A 9742-nucleotide genomic window follows, 5' to 3' on the forward strand; every position below is an offset into this window, starting at 1 on the left:
ATGATTGACCTCGACGATGTCGAGGAAGAACAGTCGGCCCCACCAGCCGGAAAGAAAAGAAAGACTGATCAGCTGGTGGTGGTCAAAAAAGAAAAGCAATAGCAATCACTGACCGGGGAACGGTCGGATGATCTTCGTCCCAAGCCTGCTGGTGAACACATTGATATCCCTCTGGATGACAGCCGTCCAGAGCGGACTGTTAAGGTGGGGACGATTGCCTTTGCAAAGCTGGGTGAAAACCTTCACCAGCTGCTCAAGGAATTCAAAGACATCTTTGCCTTTGAAGTGAAGGAGATGTCAGGCATCAGCCCGGAACTCGCTGTCCACAAACTCGCCGTGGATCCTGAAAAGAAGCCCATCCGGCAAAAGAAAAGAAACCACGGCGAAGAAAGAAGTCAGGCGGCAGCTGCCGAAATAAAAAAGCTGTTAGATGCCAAGTTCATTCGGCCGGGCAACTTCCCTGAGTGGGTAGCTAACGTTGTGTTAGTAAAAAAGCTGAATGGAACTTGGCGGATGTGTGTTGATTACACAGACCTCAACAAGGCATGTCCAAAGGATAGCTATCCACTGCCTAAGATCGACAGTCTGGTCGACTCAACAGTCGGACATGCCCTGATGAGTTTCATGGACGCCTATTCAGGTTTCCATCAGATCCCCCTGTGGAAAAAAGATCAAGAAAAGACGGCATTCGTCACTGATCAGGGGTTGTTCTCCTATACGGTGATGCCGTTTGGTTTGAAGAATGCGCCTGCTACCTTCCAACGAATGATTAATACGGTCTTCATTAATCAAATCGGAAGGAATGTAGAGGCGTACATTGATGATATGATAGTCAAATCCAAACAGCAGGCGGATCACCTTGCTGATCTCCGAGAAACATTCGCCACACTCAGGCGGCACAAGGTCATGCTTAACCCAAAAAAGTGTGTCTTTGGTGTTGAGTCTGGGAAGTTTCTCGGATTTTTGATTGACCAAAGGGGAATAGAGGCCAACCTTGAGAAAATACAGGCGGTGATCGACATGCAGTCGCCCCGTACTGTGAAGGAAGTGCACAAACTAACAGGTTGTCTGGCGGCCCTGGGGAGATTCCTCAGCCGTTCAGGTGACAAGTGTCTCTACTTTTTCCAGGCAATCAAAAAGAAGTCAAACTTTGAATGGGGGGATGATGCAGAGGCGGCCTTTCAAAGGCTAAAAACTCATCTGCACTCTTTGCCGAGGCTTGTCAGCCCTTTGCCTAAAGAGAAGCTTTTCATGTACTTAGCCGTCTCTGATCATGCCCTCAGTGCTGTCCTCTTAGCTAAAAGAGACGGCATCCAGCTCCCGGTGTATTTCATAAGCCATGTTTTGAGAAATGCGGAGCTTCGGTACCCCATGGTTGAGAAATTCGGCCTTTCCCTTTACATGGCCATCAAGAAGCTTAAACCTTACTTCTTGGCGCATGCGGTAGAGGTCTATACTGACCAACCGATCAAACGGCCACTAACAACCTTGGAGTCTTCTGGACGAATGCTCAAATGGGCGATTGAAATGCAAGGATTAGAAATCACTTATGAACCAAGGAAGGCAATAAAGGGACAAGCATTCGCTGAATTTATTGTCGAAATGACAAGGCCGGTTGTTCCGGACAATACTGACCAGGTTTGGAAAGTGTATGTGGATGGGAGCTCCACTGTGAACGGCTGTGGTGCGGGGATTATCTGTCAATCTCCTGAAGGAGATAAGTACGAATACGCACTACGGTTCAAGTTTCAGGTCTCTAATAATGAGGCCGAGTATGAGGCCCTGCTGGCCGGCATCCGGTATTGCAAGGCGGCAGGGGCGAAGAAGATATCCGCCTGCTCTGATTCTCAACTGGTCGTACTCCAAGTTAATGGAACGTACGAGGCCACTCATCCGGCCATGGTAAAATATTTGCAGGCGGTCAAGAGTGAAGTTGGGTCACTTGAAGAATTTCTTCTAACTCAAGTGCCCAGGTCTTCAAACAATCAGGCGGATGCTCTGTCCAAGTTGGCATCATCCGCCTCCTGTGAAACGCCTCGGTCAGTCTTCTGGGAGGTCATGGAAAAAATAAGTATATCTGAGGAAGACCCCATTGGAATTCTTGACCGAAGCTCAACCTGGATGGACAGCATCCGGGCCTATCTTGCAGACGGCACGCTCCCTGACTCACCACGGGAGGCGGCCGTTCTAAAAAAACGAGCAACTAACTTCGAGTTGCGACAAGGAGAGCTCTTCAGGGCTGGCTTTTTGAAACCCTTGTTGAAGTGTGTTATCCCTGAAAAGGGGAAGGAAGTTCTCGAAGAGTTGCATTCGGGATTCTACGCCTCCCGTATAGGCGGCAGATCTCTCGCGGCCAAGGCCAGGCGGCTTTACTTTTGGCCAACTCTGGAGTCGGATGCCATGGAAATGGTGAAAAAATGTGACAAGTGCCAAAAGTTTGGCAAGCTCATCCATCATCCGGCTACAGACCTGACGGCCATCCACAGCCCAATACCCTTTGCCAAATGGGGCATGGACATTCTGGGGCCATATACAACTGCACCAGGCGGCAAGCGCTATATATTGGTGGCTGTGGATTACTTTACCAAGTGGGTAGAGGCTGAGGCAGTCAAAAACATCAAGACTAAAGACGTCATTTCCTTTATCTGGAGGAACATAATCACTCGTTTTGGGGTGCCCATGTCTATGGTTTTTGACAATGGTCCTCAATTTGAGACGCCTCAACTCAAGACTTGGCTGGGAGACCAGGGGGTCTCAAGCTTCTTCGCATCAGTCGGCCGGCCACAAGCACACGGCCAGGTCGAAGCCTTCAACAAGTTAATCTCAGAAGGGATTAAAAAGAAAATTGAGCGGGCTGGTGGTCTTTGGGCGGATGAATTACCACACGTCCTTTGGTCCATCAGAACGACTGCTAAAGAGGCAACGGGAGAAACCCCATTCCTTATGGTGTATGGTGCAGAAGCCGTTCTGCCCATTGAGCACTATGAGCCGACCCTTCGAATCATGTTGTATGATGAAGAGGCGAATTGGGAGGCCATGCGCCTAGCATTGGACTCACTTCCAGAGCGCAAGGGCAATGCTGCCTTGCGTCATGAGATATACCGTCTGAAAATGACTCAGGCATACAACAAAAGAGTACACAAGCGTCCTCTCAAAGTGGGGTTTTGTGCTACGGAAAATGGAGGCAGTCGGTAGGGCGAACGAACAGGGAAAGCTAACCCCAAATTGGGAAGGCCCCTACCAAATCTATGAGGAAGTAAGAGACGGCACCTACCGCCTGGAAGACCCAGACGGCAGGCAGCTGCCCAGAACTTGGAATGTAGACAACTTGAAAAAGTACTACTTCTAAGTACGAATGTAAAAACCTCAATTTTGTAAATCTCATGTATTGTTGATGAGAATATGCCTTCATTTCCCAACTTATCTTTTTATTCAAGTTTTTTAAGTGTCGCCTGTACCAAATACAGACGGCCAATATGTTTGGAAAGCGTCTGTCCCAACAGCAGACCCCCCAATCCCTCTGAATTCATCAAGTTTACACCAACACTTGACGAATATTTACTTAATCATTAAAGAGGCCTAAGGCCAGATAAAATCATGATGAGGCCCATGGCCGGATGTTAATAAACAAAAAGAGACCAAATGGTCACAGTCTGCTCCAACATGAGCATGACCATCTGCTCCAACATGAGCCAGATAACCGGCGACGTCCATTTGGGCGAATTCGTCGAGGAGAAGCATCTCCCATTTGGGCGGCACATTGCTCTACGAACATATCAAGCGGCCCTACCGAATGCTAAGGCAGCATTCGCAGTCATTTGTTTTAATCGAAAGTGAAATCTAAAAGACCTGAACTTTCTATCTAGCGCAGTTCAGAAATGGTCACTGTTTCATAAGTAGAGGCTAAGCGAGGCATAAAGCCGGATGCGCCTGTTATTGCTCAGGAGCAAAACAGGCGGAATATTTGATTAATATACAAGTTAAGTTAACTACTTAGCACTTGTTGAGGCTATTGGCCGGATGACGCCTGATCCTTGTCTATGGGGCAAGACAGGCAGACAATTATTTTTAAAGAAAATTGGTTAAGTTACAAACTTAGCATTTTATCTCAAAGAGGCCTATGGCCGGAGGCGCTTGTTTTTGCTTAAGGGGCAGAACAGGCGGAGGTTTACCCTTAGCAAATTAGCTAAGTTGGAAATTTGAGTTAGTTCGAGCCAATGGCCGAATGAACACTTATGTTTGCCAATTCTGGATGGACGTCTGCCGCGTGGTTTGGGGCAATCACCATAGTGATTGATTGACTTAGAAACCATGCATACTCTTCTAAGTATCAAAAATTTCTAAGTCAATCAATCCAATAAACCGAAACCACTCGACATCCGTCCAGGGGCAAGAACATTCGCATGGTAAACAGGTTATAATACTTAGCCAAAAACATGCAATGAAAAATTAAAAATGCAAAGGACAACAATATGGATAACTTCAGCCAAATGGCCGAATGATTCAAATTAAAAAGACCAATCGTCACCAGACGATTGGTTAAGATTGTTATCTGGCAAAGCCAGAAAGATTGTCAAATTACCCGACCCCTTGGTCGGTAAAGATACAAATACTCGGCACGCAGGCCGGAAAAGAAAAGTACATGGCCATTCGGCCGCAGAAAAGCATAAAAGCTTAAGTGATCAGGGGAGAGCCTCTTCAGTGACAGCCGGCCTGTCGTCCTTCGGCTGCTCTTCATCCTTTTTCTCTTGCTCCTCCGCCTGATCCTCCTCCTCGCCACCAGAGGACGACTCCCCAGAAGAGTCGGACCCAGAACTTTCCTCGGCCTCAGCATTCTCAGCCTCTTCAATAAGGCGAGCGTCGAATGCTTTGCTGGCTTCGTCAAATTTGGATTTCCAAATCTGATAGTCCGAGTCCGGCTGTACAGCCGCCCAAGTGTCCCGCATGATGGCTTCATAATCGCTCATCATTTGCTTAACAAGAGCCTCTCTCTCTTGATCAGCCACGGACTCAAACTTGGACTTCAGCTGATGCTCCTGGTTGCTGAGGCGCTGCTCCAGGCGGCCCACCTTCTGCTTGGCTCTCTCGGCCTCTTCTTTGGCATCTTGAAGAGGCTCGAGCATCTCCTTAAGAGTTGTAATCTCTTTCTTAAGGGAAGTGATGCGCAGGCGGGCCGAGTCCAGGTCCTTCTTCACCTGCATATTGGCTTCCGCCTGCGAATACATCATATCAAGCGCCAGATGCTTATTCTGAGCAATATCAAATTGAGCTCGATCCAAGGCGGACTCGGCCCGAGCTTTAGCGACTGTTACCTCTTTGGATTTCTCCTTGAGGGGTTGCCTGAGCCCTTAGACGCGCAGCATGGCCTGCAAAAGAGCCGAATGGTTAAAACCAGAAAAAAAAAAAAAATTTGCTTGAGCTAAGACTCATACCTCGCAGAGGTTCCCCAAGATGCCATCCAAGTCAAGGGTGCCGACTCCTCTGACAGACGCCTTGTCGTCAGGATCAACCGCCCTCAGCATGGACTTGGCTATCTAGACTACAGTCGACCTCTGCACAGGAACTGAGAAGGAAAGAAAGTTAGAAAAATAACTCAAGTACATCTAAATGGAAGAACAATAGAGGCGAATGGATTTTACCGTCGTCCTTCTGTTCCTCCTCTCTCCCCAGGCTCCTCTTCTCTCCTACTGAGCCGACAGCAGTGGTGGGTTGCTTAAAGCCACCCTTCGATGCCCTCTGGGCATCCGGTTTGCTGATCTCCTTTTCAGCTTCGAGAGAAGAGGCGTCTGGGCCCTTCTTGGGCCTATGAGCAATGTGCTTCCGGCCGCCCTTGCCGGATGAGCTAACATCACCCGCCCTAGTCTTTTGGATTTTAGGGTCGGATGGTTTTGAAGGAGATTTGGAAGGCGCACCCTACATCAACACAAGATAAACGCAAGTTAGAAATCATTCGGGCAAATTTAATATTGGTCAGAAATGAAAGTATAACAATTTTCTACCTTGGAGGTGCCGCCAGTTTTCTGCTCGTCCACTTTGGTGTGAGTGGGTACTTCTGCCCTGTTTAGGACATTCGACCTGTATCGAGCAGCAGATACAGCCGGCTTCCTTGTGGCCGAGAGCTTTTCCATTGCTTTGTCTGAAAAAATGAACAAGTGATTAGCATCATTAAACAAGTACAAAAAAGCAAAAGCAAATTGCATATAAAACAGACGGCCGACTACCTCTCGGCATCTCAGAACTTAGCCCACAGGCGGCTAAGAATGTCCCTTCTTCAAACCACTTGTACAAAGGGAGATAGCATTGAGGGGTGACCTCCTTGTCCCCCTCATCATTCGTCCACACGGACACGGTAAACAACCCCCATCCATGATCTCCTCCTTTGCCCACCTGGGAATAGGCGGCAATGCGCTCCTGCCTGCTAGGAGAGGTGGATCCTTATTCCACCTGTTATACTTTTGGTTCAGGCGGCTGTCGGCAGACTTGACTATGTAAAACTTAGTCCTCCAGTCTTTCCACTTGTTCTCTTTGCCAACAGCCATCATGTACCCCTTGTAAGTGGTCAAGGTGTACCAGCCTTCACCGCCCCTAGCAGGCGCCCTGCTCAGATAGTGCATGTGGGCGAACGCTTCAAAGCTCGCCTCCACCTGCAGCATCTCACAGGCGGCAACGTACCCCAGAATATTGATCCAGGAGTTGGGTACAAGTTGCCAGATACCCAGTTGGTATCCGTCCAAGATCCTCTCCACGGCCGGATGGAGAGGGAAGCGGAGGCCAGCCTGGAAGGCCGCTTCATAGCAGCCGAAAGCTTTGTCTTGATAGCTGGCCAGGCTCGGCCAGGTTATGGTGTCGGCCTCGTTAGGGACCGACAAAGTGTATCCATAGCCTAGGACGACCTTGCGCCTAAAATTGGCAAGGCCGGATGCCATGGCGCTCCGCTTGCCTGGCAGAGCATGCTGATAGTAGGGGGCTCTCTCCAAGAGCCTGGAAGCACTCGGCTCGGCCCAGCTTTTTCCCCTATCCACTGCCAGGGACTCTCTGGCAGAATTTATGTTTGATCTAGCCTCCTCTAAAGTTACGGAGGCATTCTCTGAAGAAGATGACGAGGCCGACTCGTCATCAGAGCTAGGGGACCGCCGATTGGTGCCAGCGGGGTCCTCCCCTAGACTCTCTTCCGGCGCCTGTCCAGAAGGCCCGGGTTGATATTCTTCATCCGCCTCCCCCAGGATTCCATCACTGGGAGTTCCACTAGATGTGGGCGAATGGTAATAGGTGGGGGTTGGAGGAAGATAGGAAGGGCTGTCAGGGTGTTCCGACAGCTCACTTCGAGGCACTCTTATTGAGCCGTCTGAATAAACAGTCGACTCGTCCGAATGGTAGAAAACTCCATCAGAGCTACACTGCCTTGCTGTTCTTTTGGTCCTGGCCATAGTGTCCTGCACAGACACGAAAACGGTCGGATTCGGAGAAGTTCGCAAAGCAGGGTCTTTGGCCAAGCATTCGGCACTGCTAGTTCTAGATTCAGCCGTCCCCGGTGACCGGCTGATCACTATTCTACGCCGTGCCGCATGCAATTGGGGAGCCATTTTTTCGAAAACAAAGAAAAAATGAAGAGTAAAAAGGAAATACAGGCGTTACCTTTAGAAGAAGGGAGAAAGACGCCTGGTTGACTAAAGAACGGTCGGACTGTTGGCCGAGTGTCGGATGCTTGAAAAACGCTTAGGGAATTTTGAGATTCTTTAAGTCAAAAAGTCCAAGATTCTCCAGAGATTCGCCAAGGTGTGAATCCAAAGGGGGGGGGGGTCAAACCTTACTATTTATAGGGGGGTAAAACCCTAATTTTTTCCCTCAAGTAATTTTTGAATCTGACCACTCAGATACTGACACCTGTTACAGGGGTGAGGGGCAAATGATTTGGGTATTTTATACCCAGCCAGGTGGCCCAATCAGAAAGCGCCACGTGTCTTCCGTATAGGTGACATTTGGACCTATGGAATGATGACACGTGGAGGGTGGACTCTTCTCCATCCTACGTGGACTGAAGGTCCAGCAGGGACCATTCAGGGGGCGACACGTGTCACACAAAAAGTGCTTCAAAATCCTTTTGGGCACAGTGACACGTGTCACTCAGGCATTGGCCCTGGGATGGCGGCCTTCTAAGGCCCAAATCCCGAGGCGCCGCAAAACGGCGTGACCTAATTCCTAGGTCACCAGATCCTAGGAAGGCACACTTTTCAAAAGGACCCTATAAATAGGGACATGATGTCATTTATGACAGAGAGAATTTTTGACACGCAATACGAGACAATACGTCACTTACCACAGAGCTGTCGTTTTCAAGGAACACACAACACTTTACCTGAGCTTGGAATTCAAGCAGATAACTTTACTTCCGCACGTTTTATTTCCGAACGTTTACTGACTTAATCTTCGGAGGCGGACCACCGACCATCCGGCGGCCCGTTTGCTTTGCAGGTACAGGCATCCCCAGTTGAATCCAGTTTCAGTGTTGTAACTCAACCGAGGGACAAAAACCCCCAAAACAATAATGATCAATTATGAATTACTATATGTTCATATACCTGTTTGAAGTAGTACATTTTGACTGTTGTTTTTTAATTTCATAATTATAGATGTTTGAACTTGTACATTTATACATATATAAATGTTCATTTTACTATAAAATTATGAACATTTACATATTCATTTATCAGAATATATATATAGAAATGTTCATTTTATTGTAACCTTATGAACAAGTATATTTTATTGTAACCTTATGAACAAGTATATTAATATGCATGCAAACTGATATATTGATAGTAACTTTTGATATTATAGTGTTGAACCATATAAAGTGAAACACATGATGAACTTTAGAGATGGAAATTCTAAACCTAAAATTAAACAAGAGATTATGCCATCAATTATTTCCAATGGAAAAAAAAAAAAAAGAAGACCATTGTAGTTGGTGGAAACCATATTTTGATAAAAACATGTTAAACCCCAATTAATTTAATAAACATTCAATTTTTTTATTTACATAACTATCATTATATACATGTCAGTTATCTAAAATCATTCCTAAAATTTTAGTGAAAAAAAACATAAAGATCAAGGTAACATTTATAATGTAATAATCAAGGCCAGAGACAAGTGAACCAATAAAGTATTAAATTTTAGTACTATTTATGAAATTAATCATTTTTACATATAATATATTAAAATTAATCACTTTTACATACATTTCCTATTAATCATATTGAAACTAAAATTTAATTATAACTATTGGAAATCAAAAACAATGCAGAGAAATAGATCAGGGGATATCAACTTCTTCTGAAAAGATACAGAAAAGGTAAATGTTCATTTTGAACTTATAAAATAATCATTTATATAAATTAAAAAGATTAATTTTATATTCTAGCCTTTTTTTATTTTTCAGTGAACATGGAGTAAGTTTGCATAGAGTAATAAATTTTCATTTTCACTATATAATATAAACATTTTGAACATCATTTATATTGACTTATATGTCTAACAAAATTTTTGAGATTCATCAGTTATTGTACACAGTTCTACTTAAGTACAACAAAAAACGATATAGAGGTATACATTTTACAATACATCGTAATAAATTGTTTAATTTTTATGCTATATTCTAATATTTGTAATTTTATTTGAAAATAAAACAACAAAATGGAAGCAGTCCAACATAATGCAAGAAAAAATCCAGCCTATATTC

The sequence above is a fragment of the Chenopodium album genome, chromosome 8 (assembly GCF_948465745.1).
Source record: "Chenopodium album chromosome 8, dcCheAlbu1.1, whole genome shotgun sequence".
Classification (NCBI taxonomy): domain Eukaryota; kingdom Viridiplantae; phylum Streptophyta; class Magnoliopsida; order Caryophyllales; family Amaranthaceae; genus Chenopodium; species Chenopodium album.